At 39.3% G+C, this 26,053-nt stretch overlaps 1 protein-coding gene across 1 annotated transcript in view; it reads left to right on the forward strand.

The window, feature by feature from the left end:
- The first annotated feature begins 4,149 nt into the window (after window positions 1–4,149).
- Window positions 4,150–26,053, forward strand: part of ZFHX4 (zinc finger homeobox 4) — a 183,286-nt gene continuing 161,382 nt past the window's right edge. The window contains exon 1 of the mRNA XM_045849478.1: window positions 4,150–4,324. The gene's annotated coding sequence lies outside the window, so the exon portion shown is untranslated. The remainder of the gene's footprint in view (window positions 4,325–26,053) is intronic.

Here is a 26,053-nt window from a genome sequence, read left to right on the forward strand (position 1 = left end):
TCCTGCACTTTCCGATTCCCTGTCAACTTCACGTCTTCCCCTTACGCACATACATGACCCCCACCTTCTCACCTTCTTACGCGCACAAAATGACAGAGCTTGGTATCACGTTGAAGTGTGTTTTGGAAAGGAGTTGCTGAGTTAAACAAAATGTTAGTTAACAGCCTGCCTTTGTTAAATAGCCCCCGTGTGGAGAAGATCCAACAAAAAGAAGGAAGGGGGAGGCGAGCGGCTGAGGATCTCAAGCCTCTGTGCTGTTGTCGAGGGTTCCTAACGCTGAAATCTTGTAATACCTTGTTTCAAACTGAGCACTTCTGTAGACCCCGGAAGCTCGGTCACTAGACTGGGAACCTTTTCCCGTTGGGCTGAAGCTGGTCTGGAGCTGGCGGCACGTGGGGCTGGGGGCTTGGGTATTTCTTAGCGAACTGAGGAGTGAGACAGCTGAAGACTCAGTAAACCGATTGTAAAGCCCGGAGTGTCCGAGACGTAGTAGATTTGGAAAATAAAATACACCGAGGAAAAGTCTGGAAGTGGAAATTACCTTTTGTCTCAATGTTAATTACTCTTTGCTTCCAACACTCAACACCTAACCACCTGGTGTCCCTTTTGGGATCTCGCCTAACTGGTTGCTCGGTGCAAGGTCCGAGAGCCCCGGAGTGGGCTTGGTTTGGCTGCGATAGCCCTGGAAAGTGCAGAGGAGGGCGTAGGGAAAGTTTTCGGTGCCTCAGGGACGCCTCTGCTCGTTTCACTTTGAAATAAAAAGTAGCCCAGCGTTCCAGAAGGGTGCCGGCGGGTTCGCGCAGAGTTTAGCGACAGAGGAATGGGGAGGAGGGACAGGGTCAAAGGTTGATGGCCAAGGGTCTGCAGGAACCAAAGTGGAACAGCTGGGTTTCCTGCATCTAGGGGCCGCGACGCAGCCTGGTCCAGCCTGGCAGACCGTACCGGTGCCCTGGAGCAGCCCGCGGGCCGAGCTCAGGCTCGCCCGCCTGGCCCTGCCCCTGCCCTAGGCGCAGAGCTCTGCGCCTCGGGGCCCAGCTCGCGGTGCCCTGCCTGGGGCCCCGGCTCCCTCCCGGCGCAGGAGCGCTCCCAGTGTGAGCCCAGGAGGAGACTCTTGACTCGGGGCTAGTCCCTCTCTGCCCCTTCCGCTCAGCCCATTAACCCTGACTCTCACCCCAACTACTCTTCTTAGAGAAGAGGGGAAAGATGATTAAAAAGAAAACACCTACTCTAGGAGCTACTCACTGGCAGAAGGAATTGCAAAAGTGGGCGCCCCTCTTACAAATCCTCCTTCCTTTTGTTTTCTTACTTATAATTCAATAACTGCTGTCGCCAACCCCCCCCCCCCCCCCCCGCCCACCAGTCAGCTGTATTTTCAAAAGAGAAGAGATGGGGGCATAGAGGAGAAATAGCCACCAAATTTTTTAAACTGTTTTCCTGATTTGATGTTTGGTGTTTTGACATTAATGGCATTAATGTTATTGATGATGTTTCAGGGAGAAAAAGGCAAAAGAAATAAAGGAGAACTTGAAAATGAAATGATCATCATTTCCCTCTTCTCTGCCAGAAATAAACCCCTTTCTTCACCTGAGCCTGAAACAGACTTATTGTTCTCAGGTGTTTCCTTCATCACACGCATTTACCCATCTAAAATCGCAGGAAATGGTTTTTCCATCAGGGAGCTTGTACATGGAGCCCTCTCCAGCGAAGGGCTTGATCTTTTCTGAATTGAACCTGAAAGTTTCCCTGCCTTCATTTCCCCCTCAGTCTCTTTAAAAGCCCCCACCTCCTTCCCCATACAACACCTCAGATAGTTTTTTAAAGCCAGGATTTTTGCTCTCTGGGGTGTGTTTCGGTAAACAGTAACGCTACATAAACACCTTCTTCACTTGCAAGTTACAGAGAATTTAAATTTTACCCTCATGGGCATGTATGTTTCTGAAGGCACATGGATAAAGACCAGTGAGATGCAATCAAGCACTGCAACACACAGAGACACTGCTGCCTGTGTGAAAGTGGGGCTGTAAACAGAGTAACCTAAATATCTTAAAAAGCTATCCAGTTTGAGCATGTTTCTTCCCAAAAAGTTTGAAATGGAATGGAGTGTTTGGAGATGTCAGTACTTTGCTTTCTGCTAACATTTAGTAGCCCTGGTTCTGATGCACTGCTATATATATCTACAGACTTCAGATCCTGAGGTGTTGCTCTGCTTTTTTCTCTTAATAAAGACCATATCTGGGTTTTATTCTCTATTCCAAGCCTGTGGACTGGCACTGGAACCTTAGCCAGCTGCCATAGGCAACCAGCTTTCCTGACTTGGGCCTGCGTGTGCTCTATCCAGGACTCTGCTTTTATCCTCCAGGTGTTTTATTGGGGTTTTGATCCCATTTGCATCAGTCTTAGGATTTTCCAAATGTTCCCTGATAACACAACGTTTCAGGACAGAAAGGTGCAGTTTTGCAGCCTCTGTTGTTCCTAGTGCTTATGCAATAAAACTTTCTGGTGTTATTTGGTAGACTTGGTGCTAAATGCCTAAGAAAAAGTCTTGAAGCAGATCCTGGTGAACCAGAACTTCAAAGGCCTGTTAACTCAAAAGCAAGTGATACCTCACCTGTCCAGGAAGCTGGACGTTGCAAGTATTGTCTGTTTTTAGCTTGTTTTATTTGTTCCTCTCACTTTCTCTGTAGAATTCCTGTTTTTGAAATATTGCATAGGAGGCATCTCCTTGTGACCTGTGGTGTATCAGGATGCTATCTCAGTAACAATGGATATATATATATATATATATATATATATATATATATATATATATACATATATCAGAGGGTATTTAAAAGTATGTCTATTCCTAGTTTTAGTTAATTATCTTTTAATGAAAGTGTCATTCAAATTCACATCTATAGTATTGGAAAGAGATAATTAGATTTTCAAATGAGAATCAGCACCTTAAATTTTGTACCAGAAAATACTAAGTATGTTTCATTCTAATGAAATCTGTAGTGGGATTTTAAAATTCATCATAATATGCTTCAAGAAAGATAATTCAGCAGACTCACAAGATGAAAGGTTTTTTTCATAAGTCTTCTTAAAGCCATTACACTGAACTTATGCAATTCTGATAAAATATTCAAAAATATTACATAAAGGCTAGAACCATACCCCCACTATCACTGTTGCAATCATCTCTTCTTCTTATTAAAAAGTTTATTTTGACTAAACTAACTGCTTCCATCCTCCCTGCTCTGGTTTTTCTCCCCTGCATGTGCAAGTGAAAGATACTCGTTTAAATAGCGTGCTTACGGATGGCAGAGTGCAATTCCTCCTGTGAATTAGGCTAGGCAAAGCGGACTTTGCACATAGTCAGGCATCCTTTATTTACATGTATCAGCATATTTGCCCAGGTCCCCGCATTTCACCCTTAACATGCGTTCCTGGATGTAGCAGAATCTACAAAGCGGAGCAAACCTCTCCATTACCCTAACTTACATTTCTGCTTAAAGCTCCCTAGTAAACAAATCTCTGTTCTGCTAATAATGACTTTGCCTTATTAAAATTAAAAAGAAAAAAATAGAGTGGTTAAAGAGCTTTGCTTTTGCGGTGTTTAGGTTTGACCCCCCCTTCCCCGCTGAGTGTGTGTGTGTGTGTGTGTGTGTGTGTGTGTGTGTGTGTGTGTAATGAAGTTTAGGAGTCGCGCGCGCAGGGGTTCGTGGGGTGCGAGCCCCGAGGTCCCCGTCCCTGCCCTCTACGCTGTCGCGGAGTCCCGGGCTCCCGCCGCCGTGCTCCGAGCCCTGAAAACAGCGAGGCTCCGGGCTGCTCCGAGTCCGGGCTGCGCGTCATTTGCAGTCTGGGGAATGTTGATCACCTCACTAATTACACCTCTCTCTCCCCCCTCTCCCTCTCCCTCTCCCTCGCTCTCGTCTCTCATTCCCAGAGTGCATATCGGGAATAGACACACAAAGACATGCGCACTCAACTTAATCAGCCATTTTTTTAAACAGGGCTAAAACGATAATAATTAGCAGAATAAAGACATATCGGATTTTCATTTCCTTTCCTCCTTTTCCCAACCCCTTCACAACCAAACAGAGAGACCGCGGTGGGCACATGCTTTAACTCTCCCGGACCCCCGAGGACCGCTTCATGCCCCCCACTTTCTGCTCCAGCATTTTTATTTTCACCCAATAAAGTTCGAGGATTATTTTTTTTATTTTTTAAAAAATTTTTTAATGAACCCTCTCGTTTTACTTGGATGTGATCAGCTGTAAGTAAAATAAAAGCAAAACAAAAAAGAGCGAAGATCGCGTAGGAACTGCAGGGGAAATGGAAAGTAAGTTTTTTCTTTAACTTTTATTGAGTAGTTTGTGTTAAATTTAGGTCGAGTATCGATTATCTTTCCAGCCTGATCTTGCACAATCTTTGATATTTCCCTCGCTCGCTCTCTCCCTCTCCGCCTCTCCCTCTGCCCCCGGCTCGCTCGCTCCCGCTCACGTCCCCGCATCCTGACCATCTCTTCCGCTCTGCCCCCCTTTTCTATCTCTTTCCCCCTGTTTTGGCTCACGGATTTGCTCGGCGGAGGAAGGGAGGGGGCCCGGAGGGGCCTGATTTCCCATTTACTTTGGGGGGCCGTGTTCTCGGGGTTTAACTTTTGGATTAAGTGGCGGATCCCCAGGTTTGGCCGAGCAGTTGGCTCTCCTCTTTTCTATCTTTTCGGATTCTGTCTGAACCGCGAGCCCGGGCTTTCTGGTGGCGCTGGAGGCTGTCAGCTCGCGGCGGCGCGGGCATCGCCGGGGGTCCCCACCCGCCGGGGGCCGGGGATGCGATGCCCCTTCCTCCACACCCGTCCTCCCAAAGTTTGGACGTCGAGTGGTGGGGTCGCAGCCCCTCTCCCTACTAACCCCACCCCTTATTCAGTCTGGGTTTTTTTTTTTTTTTTCCTCCTCCTACCTCCCCCCTTCGCTTTCTCGAGTGCGGCGAAGGGCGCCAGTGCCGACCCCGCGGAGGCCCGGGTCCGCGAGCTCTTGGCGGAGGCTGGGGGAGGCCGGCGCGCGGGCTGGGCCAGGGCTGCAGGGAGACACCGGCGCCGAGCAGCGGCCACTGACGCGGCCCCGGGCTCCAGCCCGCGGTCGGGCTGGCGGACTCGGGCGCGGGCTCCTGGAAGGCAGGTCCGTTAGGAGGCGGGATCGCCCGGCCTCGGGGCTAGGAACCCACCCAGATGCGGCCGCCGCTCTCCGGCTCTAGGGCTGAGGGGTGCAGTGCGCCTTAGGCTAGAGCGTAGATGCTTGTGGCTCGGGGTCCAGAATCTTTCCCTTCCTTTTTGACTAAGGTCAAGGTGTGTTCCTGTGTGTACAGGGGATGGGGGGTGGGGACGGAGGGGAGAGCGGGGATCTGTGGCCGGCTGTGAGGACTGATTTATACCCTGGCCCCTCCAAAGGGGTTCCTGGTCTGCAAACGAACTTCACCTCCTTCGCCTCTCCGGCATCAAGTGCGCTTTCTGGCCCTGAGACGGGCGAGGCTCAGGGGCTGGAACGCGTCGGGTCTCGCCTTCCTTCCACTTCGGTCTCCCTCCCCTCCCCCTTTCTTTCTGCTCTTTTTTATCGGAAAAAAAAATAAAATAAAATTTCTCATGGATTGTGTAAAGTTTCTTCGCCGATGCCCAAGTTACAGAGGGCTCCCATCCTGGCCCCCTCCCCTCAGAAGACGGTGCGCTTGGTGTGTATTTCTTTGTTACCTGCGATCCGGGCGGGGGGCTCCTGTCGGCGCTCGGGCTGGGGTCCGGCCCCGAGAACATGCTCCCGCGGACGCCTTTGGCCGCAACTCCTCACTTCCACGCGGTTCCGGTGAGGTCTTAGCTACCGTTCCGTGAGACACCCTCCTTGTAGGTACCAAAGGTTCAGATCGCGCACACGGACCCCCCCCCCCAAAGCCGACCCCTGCACAGACACACTCAACACACACTCACAGACTCACACACATTCTCCTTGCTCCCCCCCACCGTCAGCCCCCACCTTGCCTTCCCCTCCCCCCTTCCCAAAAAAGCACACACAACAGCAACAACTGCCCCCCCCCCAACCAAACAAAAACCCAAAGACAAGTTCACTGGCGGAAGATGGTGGATTGACACTGAGACAGAGGCAGGTTCACCAGGAAATCTGGCGGTCCCGATTTCTGACAGTTGCATTTCCTCTCCTTGGTCCTTACCCCCCTCTTTTTTTTTTATTAACTCTGTTCTATGTTTAATCAAGGATCATGTAGATGGCAAAAGGAGAGAGAGAGAGAAAGGGAGAGAGAGAGAGAGACAGAGAGAGACAGAGAGAGACAGAGAGCAGAGAGAGGACGAAAAGAGAGGGAGGAGAGAGAGACGAGAGACAGAAGGTTTTTTTTTTTTATTGTGTTCTCCAGGATTTTCAGTGGCTTGATCCCTATAAACGTGGAGTGCTTAAAGCTCATATGTAGTATTATATTTTTAGTTGGGTGGATGGATGGAAGAGTCAGGGAGAGGCTGCGGCTGCCGCTGCCTTTTCGGGTGTTGCTTAGATTAAGACTGAGACTTGGCTGCGATTGGGACGCGACAGTGACACGGGCATCGATCGCTTCCATTGAGAGCAATGCAAAAACACAGCCCGGGTATGTAACACTCTCGGTGCCATCAACACTTGTTTTACTTTATATTTACTGGCAAAACTGACAGAGCAGACTCCGACTTTCTTTCCTTCTTTCTTTCTTTTTCCTTCTTTTCTCTTTTCTAACTGAAGAATAAAAACAATTGTACATAGTTGTTGGAAATGATGTTTTAAATACAACAGAAAGGAGATATTCACGATTATTTCACTACCTCTGTGACTGATTTTTGTTTTACTTTTTCTTTTCCACAGAGGAGCAGATTAAAGAAAATGAAGGTTTTCCGGTTTTTTCCTTCCTTTTCTCAAAAAACAAAAATCCTTAAGGGAATATTCGATAGTTTTCAACGTTTGTGGTTTCAATCAGCAGGAAGGCACACAAAAATAAAAGATGGCTAGCCAGCTGTTTTAACCTCTTGCACCTGGCTTCAGTGTGGGGATCATAAGGTTTATACAGTTATTTTTAATGGTTTTAATATTTGTGGCAGAAACTGGGGAGAGGGCATCACAGTGTGTTGTTCAATACCTGGTTGCTTTTGGATTTAAAAAGTAGGCTGATATTGAAGTGTTTACATTATTATGGCAATGAAAATAGAATCAATGAAATATGAGGGAAATACCATAAATCTGAAAAGTGAAATGTACCTAAGGAACAAAGAAAGGTCAGGTAAACCAGCTGTGTTAAGTCAAAGCCATAGCACCAACTGTGGGGTCAGACAGGGAGAGGGGACTCTGGGTCTAGGAAGTGAAAGTTGCTCCTTAAAGTTAAAACAGAAGGAAACCTATCAGTTCTATTGTCATCTTCTGTAGTTTTTAGCAAATGAGCTCAAACCTGCTCAGTTATTTTGAGCTAGATGAGTTATTTGAGAAGATGATCTACCAGCAAGGAAAACATAAAGGAGGCTGAGAAAATCGCTCTTTAATATTGCAGAATTTACTGCTTCCATTCTGACCATGAACTTAAATTTACACAATGAAATTTGATTATCTTTAATAACAATATTAGATCCTGCACTGAATGGATGAGAATTGAGGTGCTTTTGTTGATTGCAAGGGTTTAATGTTGCATTTCAGAATCTGATGTGGTTTGGCCTCCCTTCCATTAACTGGAAAACCCCTGAGGTTTTACAATTATTTCTTAAAGATAATACATTTAAGATTGCATTGGTAGGCTGAAGAAAAGTCATAAAGGCAAGAAGGGAGGCCCTTAATAACTCTTGAGATTCAGACATGTTCAGCAGTTAGATTGGCTCTGACTTCACCAAGGGTCGACAATGTGTCATTTCCACGAAGCCAAATTGCCCTCTGCCTATATGATATTAATGTGCAAATCAATATTTCAGGGATTAAATTTCCCTTCTTCATTTTTTATGGTTTCTACCTCAATAAGTCTCAAGTCTATTAGAAGAGGCTGGATGATTTAAAATCTTTCACTGCAAAATGGCTTGTCGTGGTCTTGTTTCACAGACCATTTTAGGATTTTCGTTGTAAAGACTAAGGGAACCCTGAAGAAGTTGTGAGGCAGGCTTAGTGGCATAAAGCCCTTGTTTGATTAAGAGGAATTGGAAACATAATATATATTTTTCTGTTATACACACATATATATCTGCTGCTGCTTTAAAATATTATGTTAATCATCTATTGATTTATTTCAAAGTCAAATGAAGTGCCTTTCTTATTAGTGATTTGTTCAGCATTCTTGAGGACTGTGTTAATTTTCTTAAAGACTGGGCATGAATTAGCTGGGTGTGAAAGTATTTGGGAGGGATTTTCATTCAGCAGTATTTTCCTAAGAAATCTTTCTAGACACCATTGTTTGTAAGAGTCATACTCAAGTGCTGTCATCTGCATATGTTGTTGTCATAGCTATCGTGGCATTTTGTGGCTGAGTGATTTAGCTGCATCTGTGAAAGGAGGCCTTTCCTTCCTTTTACATTTATTTCCAGCACTCAGTAGGCACAATGTTTCTTTTAACCCTCTTGGAGAAACACATTCGTGAAAGAAAATATGTGATTTGGTGAGAAATAATACGAAGCATAAATTAGGGAGGTCAAAATAAAAGATTGTGACTTTATCACATAATCTTGGGAAGGCCTACTGTCTATCATTTGGTGGTGTTTTATAGTCTAAAACCATCTGGACCAAGTTCCGCACAGCTGCACAAATTTCATATGTGATAGAACATTTTTTCCATTCAGTGTGAAATGTTCCTTCCTAAAAAACGTACACCAGACTCGCTTAATTTAGTCTGTTAAAAGAAATGCACATGAAAAAGGACAAAAGGCTCTTTAATCTCTGCAAGCTGTTTGTTTTTCTTCAAGATCCCTGTCTGTTTGGGTTTGAAAAGTTGTGTTTATTGAGGAGATGATTCTGAGGTGTGACATTAAAATAATATATGATTTTTGGGCTGGTGGTCATGCTTCTGCTTAATTTGCAGGACTACTTTTTTATGCCTGTCAAAACAGAGTTAATCTATCCTTATTTACAATTAATCTCAATAAAATTAATCTTAACTATGCTTTATTCAGTGGCTTAAAATATCTAATTATATTCAATTAACTGCTGTCATAGTAATTAACATTGCTTAATTGCCTCTGCATATATTTATGTAAAGCTCATTAGGTGCTGCTGGCTCCTTCTTCCTTTTCTACTTGCTATTTTTGCTGTTGTCAAACCATTTTCATCTGCTAAGGTTCGACACTGTCAGTGAAAGCAAATTCTTAACATTTTCTTGAAATGAATGTCATTGCTTGCCTTTGAAAAGATTCTCTCGTTATGAGTCTTTAAAGACTAATCCATCCCTTCTCCCCTCGTTCCCTTTTCCCTGGTCCTACAACACTCACCAAATATTTTCTGTTATTGTTGTTGGAAATATAAGGAGCCAGGTTAAGCTTTGTGCTTATAAATGAGGAGCCTTTCTGTTTCTGCCTAGGGGCTGTACCCACAGGCAGAGTTTTTTTTCTTCTAAGACCATTCTAAGGGTTAAAGGCTTGGCCAAGGTTCAAACTGAAAAGCGTCCAGGGAAAGTGCCTGTGAATATGTACAAGTTTCATGTAATTAGTGCTTAATTATATTAACATATGCAAATTGTCAACTTAGGGGCTTGTTGAGCTGGCAAAGATCAGCTAGGTACAATTGCTGTATTGTTCTGAAACCATAATGGATTTCAAGTTGGATTGTGGAAACACATAACTAGCTATCTAATTTAACTCATACCATGGCGAAATTTCATTAGTTTCCATGGAGACTGGTTTAATTGTGCTGACTAATGTTCTGGGCTGCAGAATGTCCTAAAAAAAAAGCGTTGTTTGCCTAATCCACCTTACAATGACACTTGTTTGTACATGTTTCCCTTGTGTGAGAATTTGCATATGCAAATAGATAGTTGCTCTGCCCCATTTGTCATGGCTGTTCATTACCCATGAAGAGGACATTGTTACTAGGCTGTTCCTGAGTCTCCCAAGATGGGATGGTGTCAACCAGTCTGGCGACATTCTTTCATAATTTGTTCCTGATTAATAGACCAGAGTGAGTTGCACTCTCTGGGCAGCTGCAGAAGGAAGGTTGGTTCTGTCCCAGAGAAGAGTTTCTGCAGTAACTGAAGGACTTTGTCTTCTTATGAGTATTCTCCCTTTTCAACCCATTGGTTAACATCATCATATTTCAAATAATGTATTCGTGTTCTCAGAATGTCTCTACTAATATTCTCTAGTTTCCGAAAGCAAGAAGATAGGAAAAGAAAAGAGATTGTTATTGGAGTATTAATCCTGTTTTTGACAGAAAGGTAAACTGATATAATTGCTTTTCAGTTGAAGGAATGGGGTTTTATACAAGTGTGAAAGCATCGGAAAAGGATTAGCATTTTTTTGCATAATGAAATGCTCTGGTGAATAGGGTCCTGAGTGGCTGAATGAATGACTAAGATGAAAGGAAGATGAAAATGCAGTCTCCTCTTTCTTTATGCCTATGCTCTGCTCTCTCTAAAGTTATGTTTGTCCAAGACTTGAGAAAACAAGCATGGGTTCAGATTTCAGCAACTTTATAAGATGCCTGAGTTTCCATCATCACAAGGAAGTAATATGGCAACAGCATAGCTAGAGGATGTTAAGCGGAGGTTTGTATGTTGAAGAGTTTTCAGAAACATGCTAGGCTGGTCAAATATTAGCTATTGGGTGTCAGGAATTCCTAGCACTTAGCTGGCAAAAACAGTTATTTTAGAAAAGCCCAATACTATGGTGTGGATATTTAATTTAGTTAATGATGGAATACATGGAGTTTTTTCCCTCCATTGACTATCCACAGCTGTCTTAGCTGGTGGAACACTTCACTCGGGAAGGAGTTGTGTACTCTGACTTTGGGCAATGTTGAATGTTGTAGGTGGCCAATCGGCTCTTATGGCTGGGAGTGGGTAGCACAAGAGGGTACAGAGTTATTTTCTTAGGATTTTATTCATCTCATGTTGCCCTGTGGGTGTATTGTGTATTGTGTATTTCTTTTAAAGAGAAGTCTTTTTAAAAGTGGTCAAGTACTGGATGTTCACTTTTAGAAACATTTGCAATAGGGCTTTCTCCTGTCACTACTTAGAGCTGTAACTGTTATCAGTTGACAACATGGTCAGGGCTCTAAATGATCTTTCTTTAGCCATAATAATGGCAGTTAAAATGCCATGTGTTAAGACACTTTCCAAGGTGGGAATTGGCTCTTTTGTACATATGTGAATCAAATGCAGTGTGGGTAATTATTGATATGTGTGCATTTTAAACAAGCTTTTTCAGGTTTGGGGTCACCACAAATGAGCCATTGAACACTGCCCCAGAGCAGGAGTGAAAAATTCTACCTGGTATTAACATATCCTGTTTGGTTGCTGGTTGTAGAACTTCAATTTTCCCCATCACTGTAGCAGTTCAGTGGCTGCAGTGCTATTAAGATAGTTACGTAGAAACTTGGGAAATCAGAGGTGTTTTCACATAAATTAAAATATAAGGGTTGCCTCTTGAGAACAGAATATTGTAAAGGAAAAGTGTTTGATCTTTGTTATATAAAGTCCCCAAAATTCTTTACTAGAGTCCTTTTAAAAATTTGTCAAGAAATTCTGGATTGTTTCAGAAACTTTTATGGTTAACTTTATGATATGCTTGCAAAAAATCTTAAAAGAACAAAAAAAAACCCACATGGAGGCTATTTTTTTTACATGCCAAAGGTCTTATTAAGGTATTTCTATAAGAAAAATGTGTTAATTTAAAAAATAAATTCATTTATATTTTAAGACATTGTTAACCAAGCACCATGTGTTGTACCTGGCTGGGTTCCAGCCACCATGGATGTGGATCACATATGGGTTAATAGTAGCTTATGTGATGTCTGCATTCTTAGGAAATGGGCAAAAGCCCAGGGCATTCTGATATCAAGATTTTAGAAATCAGACAGAAAGCAGAATATCTGTTTATATGTGAACAGATGGACACATGTGAGAACTAAGTGCACAATTGCTCTTGGCACTTGTTTTGGTTATCCCTGATGATATAACCAAGCTCTTCATGCACTTGCAGTCTTTGATGGCTTAGGACAAAATGGTCTTTTAATGAGGGCTCAATGGTATTATTTTCTTGCATAAGGATTGTGCCCCTGTGATCTTGCTGGATTTGATGTTCTGTTAATTCCCTAGTGTCAGAGGTTCACAAGTTGCCTTGAAAGTTTGGTATGGGTTCACATTTGACATAAAACCCTCTGTCTGGGAATGGCTGCTCATCACTCCCATATTCTTTCAAAGATTTGTGAGTGAAATAAAATTTGGTCATTTTGAGGCACCTTTAAATGTATGCACACAGTTTCAAAATAGCCTTGACACTAAAGTCGTATTTGCGAAGCAGCTTATCCCTGATATAACTAGCCACTTTAGCATTCTAGACATTAAAAATAAATAAATAAAATTTAAGAATTTGGGCAGCTTGTCTTTGTTAATATGCCATAATGCCCTGATGGCCCCAGACAAGTCCTGAGGAGGTGTTTTCGTTGTCTGGGCCAGGGTTCACACACTAGCATCATATTTTAGATGATTGATCATTTCAATGTTTGCTTGTCCTGGTGATAGGATGATGGACAGTTGATAACTTCAGAATGGTACTCATTATACCACACACCTCTAAAGATGAATTTTATAGGTTCCATTGTGTTCTTGCTATAAAACCAGAAAGTGTTTACTGCAAGTAAATACTGCAAGTATTTACTCAGACCTAAATCATTTCAATCAGGGAAAATTGACTTTTGCATTAAAATATGCATTTTATAACTGTCCATAAAATTCTCTTCTTTCACTATGAAGAAGAAAGGAAATCCATAGCTTTAACAATGTTAAAATACAAAAACTCATCAGCTGGGGGATGCCACCTTGTTGTATGGTTAACAACAAAACAAAACAAAATTTTGTAAGAGGGAAGTCTATGGAGAATCTTAAATTTTGCCTACATGGAAAAGTAAACTGAAGAAGCTCATTCATTTCCAAAAGTAAGTTCATTAAACCTAAAAGACTATAAGTGTGGATTCTCTAAAGTACGATCTTTAGTCCTTTCCCCACATATATTTAGAAGTAATGCAAATAATATGTAAAATATTCTGAGCACAAATTAATTGAGAATGTGGCATCTCTTTTGGTTTAGTAGATGCAGAGTAGGAGTGTGTATACAGACATACACACATACACACACATACTTCTACCGTCTTTCCATTTTAGTGTATCTCCTCTCTAGCCATATTCATAGGGATAGCCTGTGAAATTTTCCCTCTGTGGACTAAATTTCTTTTCTTTTCTAAGGACTGGATGGCATGATCACAACCAAAGAGCAGGTAGGGTAATAAGGCAACTGGAAACACAAACTGATAAAACTGGAAACTGTCTTAGGATTTCAGTTCAACGAGCTCATTTTAAAACATGCCTACAGAATCCAGGGGAAATAACCATTGAGTCACACAGCAAGGCAGGACAATGTCAGCACAAGAACCCAGATATCCCCACTCTAGGACCAGTGGCATGCAACTGTATTGGTTGCTTGGAAAAGAGTGTGTTATGTGACTGAATGTGAAGATGGTGGAAACAGTGGAGCCCTCATTATTAGGAAAAGGGAAATGTCACTGGTGACCCAACAGTGACACTATCTCCTCTGTGAGAGCAAGTTCTCTTTTACTCCAAGAAGGCAGATAGAATCTGGATGGCTTCTTATCTCTGTGATTGTGAACATATGTTTGCTTAAGTAGGAGATTAGACCAGGTGCTTTGAATGGTCAAGAAGAGTTGATAATTCATAAAAGCACTAATTATCTCAGTGACTTAAAATGCGTTCTTAATCATCATGACCATAGTGTTAAGAAGAACAAGTTTCTATTCCATGTAAGTACAGCAAACAAAGACAGTGCTGTGAAGTTTTAGAGGCAGCATAGTATATAGAAAGAATGAATGACACTTAGTTAAAACTAGATATTCTTTGATGTGTTTACTTTAGATTCCTTTTTCTTTTTTAAATTAGTTTATTTTAACTTGAGTTTTAGATGTTTGAAAATCTACTCCATTTTTTGACAACTCAATGACCAATAGCAATTGTGTTAGGTCTATGAGATAGCTGGGTTAACTTCTTGTTAGGGATGACCTTCTCCAAGTTATTTAATCTTTCTGAGCTTCTTTTCCTCAACATTATTATAGAGATTACAGAAGACTAAAGTATGGTGAACATTAAAATAAGTGAATGTGACAGAACTGGGGACCCTATGTTCCCTTTCTCTTTATTTTCAATAGCTGATTTTCATGTAATGCTCAACTAAAAAGCACTTGATAAAGCAAATCTCCCTGAATCTTTTGAGCAGAGATGCCTATTTCCCACAAGGGAAGGAGCTAGGAATTATGTAATGGGTATGCCCAGCAGTGGGGGAACATATGTGTAGTAGTATTCTTTTGATATTTTCTCACTGACAGATACCTTGATGGTATCTAGGCAGACAGTCCTTTACCACATTATCTGCCACTCCATCCTCACACATTGCTTTGGTTCCAAGGGGCTTCTAGATGTTTAATGCATTCCTGAGTCTTTTATCTAATAAGCAAATTAGAATAGAACCAGTTTTTAAATAATTCAGACCTTAGTCTATCCACATAAACTCAAGATTCCAGGCTGTCCATTATATACAATAATAGAAGAGACCATGAAGCTTATTTCAGTCTTGAAGTTGACCTAGCCTGCTTGAAAGACTTTAAATTAGAGGATTTCCCAAAACTGGATTAGAGGCCATAGAAATACCTTCCTGTATAATTATTATAATGATATTTTGATATGCCATGAAAGGAGCATAGATATTGTTACACAGAACCTTGCACATCAAAATTTATACCAACCTAGAGTAGAGATCCAGTTATTAATAATCCAGCAATATTATAAAACCCTTCAATTTTCTCAGGAGATTTTATAGCCAAGTTATGAGTCTCTTCCTGGCTTATCTCTTGGAGTAAATCATAGTCCTTTATCTTTCTATAGAAATGCATTATTCAGTGGTGGAAGACCCAGGCTCAAAGATGATAAAATTCATTTTAAGGTTAATAAATTTATAAATACATCTTTTGAACCATCTAAACTAAAACAGATTTCTATTATGTTTTTACTTTTTTAATTCATCATAATTTTCCATTGTGATGCATGTGAGGTATACATTTATCATTTTTATTTTTATGGGAAATATAAGTATATTTGGATTGTAATTTCCCTGCTTTGAGTTTGATTTTTACTTTACATTTCTATATGTTTGGTTCACAATCTTTGTTATAGATTTTCTTTTTTCTTTTTTTTAAATTTTCTTTTCTTTTCCTTTTTTTTAAGATTTTTATTTATTTATTTTTAGAGAGGGAAGGAAGGGAGAAACAGAGAGAGAGAGAAACATCAATGTGTGGTTGCTGGGGGTCATGGCCTGCAACCCAGGCATGTACCCTGACTGGGAATCGAACCTGCAACACTTTGGTTCTCAGCCCATGCTCAATCCACTGACCTATGCCAGCCAGGGCTAGATTTTCTTAAAAATAAAAGTGGGTGTATTGCCTATGCTGGTCATTTACAGTGGACCTGGACTTGAGAATTCATTGGAAACACATTTACTTAAGGCAAAGTATTTAATGAATACTGATAGGGTAAGGCTATATTTCATTGGGAAAAAAACAAATAGCATCTTAGTATTTTTCATGATGTTCATTTATTTAACTGTAACCTCAAAAAATGTCAGCCTCCATGAGGGCAGCACTCACATCTGTTTAATGACTGTATTCACAGTGATGGACATTATTGGCAAATATTTGGTAAATATTCTCAAGAAATATCTATTTAATGAATTAAAATAATAGATGAAAGTTGATTAAAAAGATAGATAGGCCACTTCAGTTTACTATACTACTGGAATCTACCTCTCCTCTTGAAATCTAGGTACTGATAAGAAATATACAACTCTAAAAACATTAGGATCAGTCTTGGAATATTCCATAGGGAAAACTATCTTCCAGCACAATTTAAATATCTATCTGTGTTGTTATAGTAGAAGCATAGATTGTTGAAGTCAGAAGGGATATAGAACAATTTCCTTGTTTAACCCATAAAGAAACTAAAGCTCAGAGTAATTCCTGGGAAATATTGCATAACTGCAGAGTATAGGTGATGAGACATAGTGTGTGTATGTGTGTTCCCTGAAGCAAATCATTTAACATTTTTTCACCTTAGTTGGCTTAGCTCCTCCCCTACCCAAAGAGTCTATAATAATAAGGGATAATCTCTGTTACACTGGAGAATTTTTTTATTGGTTGCATTTTTCCCAGCAAAGGAAGATTTTCAGGTGATATAATCATGGTCCTAAGACAGTCTGCTTGCTCTGGGATTGAAAAGCTAAGCTGCTAGAGATAGGACAAGAATTGCCTGAAAAGTGAAAACTTGCGGAAAAATGGGATGGGTCATTTAGTTCTCAGAATGAAGCAGGGTACAGATTAGGAATCATTGCACTTGGCAAGAAATTGCTGGTCATAGAAGCCTGTTTAAGTGCTCACTGTCAACAGGGAAATCGTGGGCCGCACTTAAAGTGGCTCACCTCTGATTTATTCATAAACCTCACACAAGCACTTGGCTTTGTTCTTGTTCTAGTAAGGGGGATGGATGCCAATAAGAACAGGAATAAAGAGCTCCTTGCATGATCCAAGAGTGAATAGCACTTTCCTCAAAGCCTGACCTCTTTTCCTGAGGTCTGTTATGCTACAGTGGGTTCGGATTGGCTGGGTGTCCTCAGATGAATTGAGAGAAGAAGGTATAACAAGTATCTGGCCTGTCACCTCCGTAGTATGCATAACTAGATTGATGGAACTGGAACTTGGGTTCTGACTTAACCTATGGGTAATGTTTATGCTAAATAGAAATGCTTCACTCTCCCTTCTCTTTGAAGCTTGAAGAGTTTCACATTTAATATCAGTTAGAAAAGTATTACTTCTTTCTACTTGAAGAATACAATCATTTTGGAGTAAAATGGGTGTTGACAATCCTTCCTTCCACTGAAATGAATTTAGAGAGATTTAATAACATAGGAAATTAAGGGCTCTAAAGTATGTCCCGAGCTGGGGTAGAAACAAAGAAATAGTCTTGTGATGGCTTAGTTATGTTTATCTGAGAGGATTTATTTGTGTTACTTCACAAATTCTGCTCTGCTCCTGCCACTCATGGTGAGGGGTGGAGACCTTTAAGAGACCATCAGCTGGCTGTTTTGCAGTGGGGCAGAGGTTGAGTAGTGTTACTTAAATCCCCAAAGCAGCATTCAGTGACTGTGAGTCTTTCTTTTTCCTGACCTTATCCACTCTGACTTCCTTCTTCCACTTTTGATGAAGTTGGTCTCTTACGACTTAAAGTGCATGTATTTACACAAATATTTCCTCAAATATTCACAACACATTATACCAGAAGAGCCATACTAGCAGAGGGTGATGAGAGTTGATGATATATCTGTAGATAAAGCCATCCTCCTGTGCAGTCACGTCAGAGTCATCAGCTCATTTGTCATGGATGAGGTGAAAATGCCAGGACCAATGAGGATATGAGTGCTGAAGGGATGAAAGGGCTTTTGGAGGGAGACATTTTTGTGCTGGGAGTTGGCCCTGGCTTAGATTTAGCTCCAGGGAAATGTCAAGATTAGGTAATCCTGGGTACAAATCCTTAGCATAACAGAATTAGTTGGGAAAATGGAGAGATAGAAGTCATAAGGATGGGTACCTTTCTGGGAACCTGTTCTAGGCTGCAGGCCAGAAATGGAAAAGAAAGAGGTGATTTAACTAAAATTATTTTAAAGAATGTGTTTTATGCAGGTCCATTGATTTCAGCAAGGTCAAAGTCATGTATCTGCATGGCATCAAGGAAAGATTGACATAGTTTGTAGAAAGGCTTTTGTTTTCAATTTAGCTGCATTAACAGAATTTTCATCCCAACATCTAAAATCTTTTCAGAGGGATAATATTTAAGAACTCAAAGGTGACATTCAGGCAAAAAGTAGTTTTGACATTATCTTGGAGTGAAAGTTAATGCTTAATTTAAATTACAATAATTATGGTGCAATATTTGTTGCACTGTTGAATTTGCACAAAACCAAGAGGCTCAACTTTGTTTACATAGACTTCTGAAACTAACTGAAAAGTAACTTATTTTCTTTAGCTACAGAAGTCCTTATCTTTGATAGACTAATACTAGCAGATTTATTTCATTTTGGACCCAGAATACTGTTCTTTTTTGGATAATGTACCCATACAACCTTCTCTTATTTAATTCTATTCCTTTACAGTGTTAAAGTGAAATAATCTGATACCTGTTTCCTACCCTTTGAGTATTTGTCGTCAAAGAGGCTGATTAGTTTTTTCCCCCAGGTCTTTAGCTGTTTTAAATGTATAATTATCATTGCATGTTATTTGATAGCTGCACTAATTGCTGGCAAGTATTGTCTGTTTGCACTTAATGTGGAAACCTGATCAACATCCTGCTTTGGTTGATGTTGATGGTATACTTTAATTAACTCATTGCATTTGAAGAAGAGTTCAGGCTTGGTGCTAACTAATCATTTACCTTCATTATGTCTTGACAGTGCCACTTGTTCTTGGTCCTTAATAGATACACCAGTCAGTAAATAAACCGGCAAACCTTATGCCTGGTGGTTGCTCCTCACTGATACTTTGCTACTTAAAGTATAAGATAATTGGGCCCTGATAATTATTTAGTCAGTTTAGTATCTCTTTTTCGGTACCAATCTTAGTTGCCTCTTTCATGCTGGACAATTTTATTTTAATAGAAACTGTAGATTTGAGATAACATTATTCCTTCAACATGGTTCCTATGAACAGGCATCTTTTGAATCAATACAATTAAGCTTGTCTCCAGTTGGAATTCTTGTCATTATTTTCCCTGAAATACTTTTCCTGTAATGATATTGAAGTTAAAGTAATCAGGTTACCAGCAGATCATGTAGAATTCAACTCAAAATTGCTGGCTGCTTGATTTTAATTTGTCTGACATCAAGTTTGTTTGAAAAGGGATAATATGTGGGTAAACCAAGGAGCTTATAATTATGGTTGACGTTTGTTTGTTTATAATGAAATCTAATTAAAGTTCATACATTTAAAACACAAAAGTTAATTACTGAATTGCTTACTTCACTTATGGATAGCAGTCAAATTAACTTTCAGGCCCAACACACACGTACATATACAACCTGAACAAAAGTCTCTCCATAATAGAAATGAAATAACCAACTAATTTTAGGATCAGACATACACTTTCCAATAAAGTCATCCAGAATAAAACTTGGCACTCTACTATGTTCTCTATCATGTCAGTCCTACTGTGGTTTTTAATATAAAATAAATTAAAATATTTACATGAGATACAAAAGGAGGCTTCTATTTGGAAACCTCTAAAAGTATTGTATAGTGAAAGGCTCTTGGTAGGGATGTTACAGGAGAAACTCAGTTCTTCTTGCTGACCCAGTAAAGAATTACAGATCAGCAAGTATATTCGCTTGCAGGAAAATTTTATTAGTGCTAAGTAATAATGGGAGAGAAAAAGCAAGAGTGGCAAGAGCAGAGTGGCCAGAGGCCAGGTGACCAGCACTTGGATGGCCAGGATCCTCCTAGCCAGAGGCTGGGTGGCCAGGGATCCCCTGTGTGGCAAGAGAGTGAGTGAGGGAGTTATACATTGATTGACAGGTAAAGGTAATGCCAGCTTCCCCCTGGGGAGACATGACAGCCCAAACATAGGTATGTGTGGGGGTTTATTACCCTAAATCTTTATCTTTCTCTAAACTCTATTTGTTCATTTTGTATAGATGATGGGAAACAGGTAATTAACCAAAGTTATTTTATGAACTTTTTCTTCAGACACTGTGGGCCTCCCTTCCTTTTCCTTTTCCAGGCCTTGGAATGAATACACAGTCTCAAGGTTTTTCTTTTCTGAGGCTAGTGGTGATGATACACACAGACTTTCAAGTACCTCCCACCTCCCCACCCCAAAACACACACACTGTCATAGTATTGTTGTGTTGTTCAGAATGTCTGGCAATCTTACTGAACCAAGTTTAGGACTGCTGAGTTAGTGGGTGAGATGGTCTTCCTTTGCTTCCAAACTCCTGTATTAAGTTCTTTGTTAGATTGCAAGGGCGAGGGCCCTGCCTTTATTTCCCCTCTGGCTGTTCATTCCTAGCTGCTATGTAACAGGGATTTAAACATTATGCATATAACTATCTTCATTAAAATTATTTTGAAATCATTGCTTGAATAGCTGACCTGTGATTAGTTTTATGAAAATAATTATGGTAGGTTTAGCCTGCAAAGAATGACATTTTTTGAAATAATAAGAATGTACTTACATTATTGCACTTATTGTTATATTTTCTATGAGATTATATTGGTGGGAATCATGAAATACAAATAATTATACAATTATTTTCTCTTTTAAATAGTCAGTTGTCAGTAGACCAATAATTTTATACATGAATAGGCAAAGAAGGTGAAAATACAGGTGTCTGTTAGAATATATTGTCTTCACATTATATATAAGATAAATATATATGCAGAACAGTTTTCACTAGTCTGATAAATCTTTTTCAAAAAGCCCAATATTCCATAGTTATATATGCCTTAAAAACAATTAAGATGAATTTTTAAAATGTTCCTATTTGACAACTCAAAAATACTACCAACTGAACACTTTTAGATTGTGTGTCATGCCAGACAGATTAACCAACTGCATTTTAAAGACTAAAAATATAAACACATGGAAAACATGGCAACTATGATTTATAAATTTCTAAAAATGATTGAAACAGTAGTCCATGTTTTTCCAAGGAAAACTAAAGGGTTCCATGTTTAAGCTTTATACTTAAAAATGTTATTTACTAGAACTTTCAAATATAGTCAGGATTGAAGTTTTCCTGAGGGAAAAATGATTCTGTCCATTATGGAAAGGGTTTGTAAAATTGAGTGCAATTTATACAGCCTTTTAGTATTTCCAGAGACTTTATTTATATGTATTTTAATATAATACTTGATCAATTTATAGATTAATATTTATTTAGATGAGACAAAGGAAGATGATTGATAATGAGGTAGGGCTGGGTAACTGACATGTAGAAATATCTTCTTCTATAAAGAAAGGGGAAAAAAAAAGAAAGCTGGTATATTCTCATAGTATTAGCAAACAACAGCTTTCTAGTAATGCTTTAGCTGATTAGGACATCCTTACCCTTTAATGAAGCAATCACCACAAAGCCCCAATGTCAGCTGGAATACTAGCAAAACAGTATCAGAGAAGGAATCCGAGGCACTGAACATGATTACAACTCATGCCCTTGTCTCACACCAATGCAAATTCTTCATTTTCAATTAGAATGAATAAGAAAATTAGAAATCAACTTTATTGATTAAAAGTACCAAAGTTTGTTTACAGAGGATAAAGTATTGGGTCCATCTTGGTCAGTGATTTTGAGTTTTTCCTGAAGTAAACAAATAACATGAGTCATAGAATAGTGGACTTTGGTTAAGGAGAGTTTATTGATTTCTCTTGAAGCAAAGTAACTGGAGTTTGATTAAAGTTGTGAGGAAAACTGAGTAAAATTCCTATTTCCTAGAATCAAATTAACTAATCAAATTAAGAAGTACAGAAGTCATAGGCAAAGTATATCTTGACTCTTCAGAGTTGTGACATATATGTTTAAGGATGTGTCATTGTCATAGCAAGTCCATGAAGGTTTAGAGATAAGTGAGAAGAGGCGGGAAATTGAGGGTGGGAAGAGAAAAAATGAGAAAGAGAATGAGAGAGAAGGAGACCACTGGATATCCATCACAAAGATTCTGTTTATGGAGAAGAAAGTAAATCTGCATTCGATAGCTAATTTAGATCTTAATGAGAAAAAGGAGGGGAAAATGACTAAGTTGATTTGCACACTCATGTTTGTCTTGGGAAACTTTCCCTCTTTAAACATTTGCTTGTTTTAAATGCTTTATATATTTGGTTACATCCTTCTCTTCAAACTTAATTACCTTCTCCCCTTTGTTGTCACATGGGTAGAAAGTTTTTGCTGTGTCAAGAGAGGTCGTCACACATTCTTGTGCAGTTCTCTTCATTAATTCCTTCTTGCAGAAGCATTTTCCCTTGTGCTGGGAAGGTGGAGGGTGTGCAGAGGAGCCCTGGAGCATCAGCAGGAAGCTCTAAGCTGGTTAAAGCAGCATAATTGTCTGGACATAGACTGGTCTTTGTTTGTGTGGTTCACTCCAAATCAGCTGTAATTAACTCCAGAGTGTTTCCAGATTGCCAGCAAAGAAAAATTACAGCTTTTCTGTTTTAAATTGTAAAGCTCACAAACATTAACTATGCACATTGCATTTACTTTGATATATTTCTATCCTGCAAGGAAATAAAAAAGCTTATTTGACTCCCCACCCCCACCCTCTCTAAAAATGGGCTTTTGCGAAGTTATTTGATTTAGTGACAATTGGAACACAATGGCTCCTTAATAGTTCAGCTTAGAATTTTTTACTTCATATTTTCAATCCTTGGACATCCTTGGATTTGTCTTTCTTCATGCTAACATTTTTAATGCTGCAATGGGAAAGAAGTTATACAATAATTGATGAGATACTGAACATATACTAAAATAAGCAAATTGCAGAGAAAGCTGAGTAAAGGAAACCACCAGATCCAACTTTAAAGACTGAGATCAAAATTGCACCCTGATGTAACTTTACCTGTGTTTGATATATCAAAAGAGAGGCTGTGAGAAAAAGGCCTTCCTCCCTTGGTCAGCATGCCACACCCTTTAAAAGTTTCTGTACAGTACTTTATAATTATGAATTCTGACACGGGTAGAAATGAGGTAGTGGTGTGAGCTAATATAGCCTAGTACACAAAAGATCTGTGAGTAACTATTGAAAAAAAAAGTCCAGCTAAAAACTTTTTTCTTTCCTCTGAATTTAACAATAAGGAATTTAAGCCTCAATATCTTTAGCAACCAAAGAAAAGAAGGTCTTGGTGTCTGCATAATACCACTTTGATAGATTTTTTCATCAGTTCTCTATACGTGGCAACAAATAAACAAGTATAATTATACTTGTGAAGATCCATTCATTGCTTTGTCAGGATTAGATATATGTGCCGTTTTCACACTGCACCTCTCTTTTGTCTTTGCCTAACTCACTATGACATATTGATAGAGGATTTGGAATGGGGAAAAGGCCACAGCAGAGACAGTGATGACCTTTTGGAAACTTGATATAATTCAAGGATATTTATTTATTTATTTACTTATTTGGATTTGAAACTTGTTACCACATTACTTTGTAAGTGGACAACTTTTAACTCATTTTAACTTGAGTAAATAAAGACTCAGAGTGTTAGGAGATGGCTATAGAGCAGATGAGAATAAAAACAATAGGCAGAGGGGCGCCCATGTCTTTTTTCCCAGCACTTGGCAGAGGCTAACCTAGCATTCCTTTCCCATTATGCTGTCTCCTTGATCAGATCACGTTCTTTTTAATCATTTCACAAACACTGTCTCACTGGACCAGAGAGGAGGGCTGGGACAATCTCAATTATAAAACTGAGGTATTTCATGTGATAAATGTCAATAAATAGACTTTCAGGATTTTTATAAAAGAAAAGAGGTAAAACTGGCCTGTCTGATTTTGGGTTCTAATGGGAACTCTGCTTTCTGAATGCAAAGGAATTCTTCTATTGTTCAGAAAGTACCCCTTTCATTAGCTGGGCTGCTTGTAGGTGGGTTTGGTCATTTGGCTGGGCAGAGTGTAGGCAGCAGACGAAAGCAAGGCAGAATGAGCAATGAAAGTTCTTCTCTGCGTGTTGTGCATTAGTTTTGAAAAAAGGATTTGCATGAATTATGTGCATTACTGAGAATACCCAAAATATGTGTACTCATATTCTAAGCAGACCAGCAGGTATGTATTGCTCTGAATTTAACATTTAACATACCTCTTTTTTTATTTGGAATTTCTTGAGGACCTTGGGGATTTTTATACACAGAATATTTGGCTATAGAAAATAGATATTGGTGAAGACCAAGTAGAAACCAGATTAAATGGTAAAGCAACTTTTATAGTGACTTTGCTTGTTACACAGTCATTTTGGAATGAATTCTGTGGTTCAAGTTAAATGGTTGTCTTTGTGGTCTTTTTGCTGGGACTTATAAAAGTTTAGTGCAAATTTCCTAAATGGGTCCCATTGATAAAGGGAAAATAATTCTTCTCTGACATCAATGATGGTGAAGTCATTTAGCATCATATCAATATGTAAAATATATGGACATTGTCACTGTACATATTGATCTAAATAATTTTTTAACTTCACAAACTAAAGTGATTTCATCAAAATATACTGGTGAACATTATCATGGTAGTAGTCAATACCTATGAATGAAAACAAATCAGGCAATATATTACTATCAATTCAGATAGATTTTCATTGTTGCTTTTTCAATGAAATGTAAATTTGATTGTATAGAAAACATATATTTGACTTAGCTTCTGATTAATGTGTACTTTATTGAGAAAAATTGATAGGCAATTTTGTGTAAAATTATGTGGGAATACTCTAACAAAATGTATCCTACCATTTTGCTTTGACCTGTGATGGATTCTTTAGTGTGGTTTTCGTAATTTTTTTACATGGCAACAACGTTGTCACATTTTTGGAAGTTACTTCTGGTTAAATAAACAGATAGTCTTTGCACCATACAGAGTAATATCGAGATGATACTTTGCAGAGCTCATTCAGCATCCGGCCAAAATTATTAAGTACACATTACAGATCTCTCTTTGAGATGTACTCAGCATGTGTGTGATAATTCCAGCAAGTTTTTTTTTTTTGTGGGCTGAGAACTGTTGTAGGGGTATAAGCAAAACAGAATTTTAAAATTAAAGCTCAGAAACTGCTTTACAAAGCTGTAAAATATTTGGGAATTTTTCTGACTTTTATAATTAAGGTAAATCATTTTCCACAAATCTGACTAAGTTATCTGATCACAGGAAAGAAAAAAAACACCTTGGGTGCTGGAATTTCACATTTTAATTCAGGATCATTAATTTAATTTTATTGACCAGCTTGCTCTTACTCCAAATCTCTACTGTATTATTACTGCCTTCCTCACTTCTTTCAGTCTAGCAGGAGATTATGTTTGGGGCATTTTGGCTGCCCTCCATATGTATACATTGTTTGTGCCAATTTGGTGAATGCAAAGGTAAACATTATGTTTGTGGACTAATTAGAAAATCATTAGGTTTTCATGCTTATGGTTATCAGATAATTTCAGAGGGTTTTAAAAGCTGCATGCATGCCATGAAGATAATTAACCTGGAGCTTATCAATGATTAAAATTACACACTAAGCTTTGTGATGTTTGATTTGTGAGCAATTAGAATGTCATTTTAACTATGGCAGATACCACAACAAATTTTGATTTCATTTTTAATCTCTGCAGATCTTTTGATGTACACTGATCACTTCCTCTCTGATTTAGCTGCCAAGATTAAATTTGATTACAGTCAAGAGAGTATTAAGAAGTTATTCCTCACACTTAATATGCCAGTGACCTTCAATGAGGCTTTTTTTTCCTATAAAAACTTTTCATAAGGAATTTCTAAAATGCTTAGTAAGATGGGTGAGACCAGAATTTTGTTTTCTTCTTAGCTCCCTGCCACTGTTGAAATCTATGTAATAAATGTAAGGGCATCCAGGGTGAGACACTGCATGTGTTTCCTACCCAATAAAATATATAATAGAATACAGCAACATTGAGCTTTCTTCTATCAAAAGTCATCAGCCTACTTGAAATGTTGATACTTTTACATTAAGGGGCTAGTTGCTTTGAAGTTATGAGTCCCTCATATTGTGA

This window comes from Phyllostomus hastatus, unplaced genomic scaffold, assembly GCF_019186645.2.
Source record: "Phyllostomus hastatus isolate PE091 unplaced genomic scaffold, TTU_PhHast_1.1 phas_contig_65, whole genome shotgun sequence".
NCBI classification, from domain to species: domain Eukaryota; kingdom Metazoa; phylum Chordata; class Mammalia; order Chiroptera; family Phyllostomidae; genus Phyllostomus; species Phyllostomus hastatus.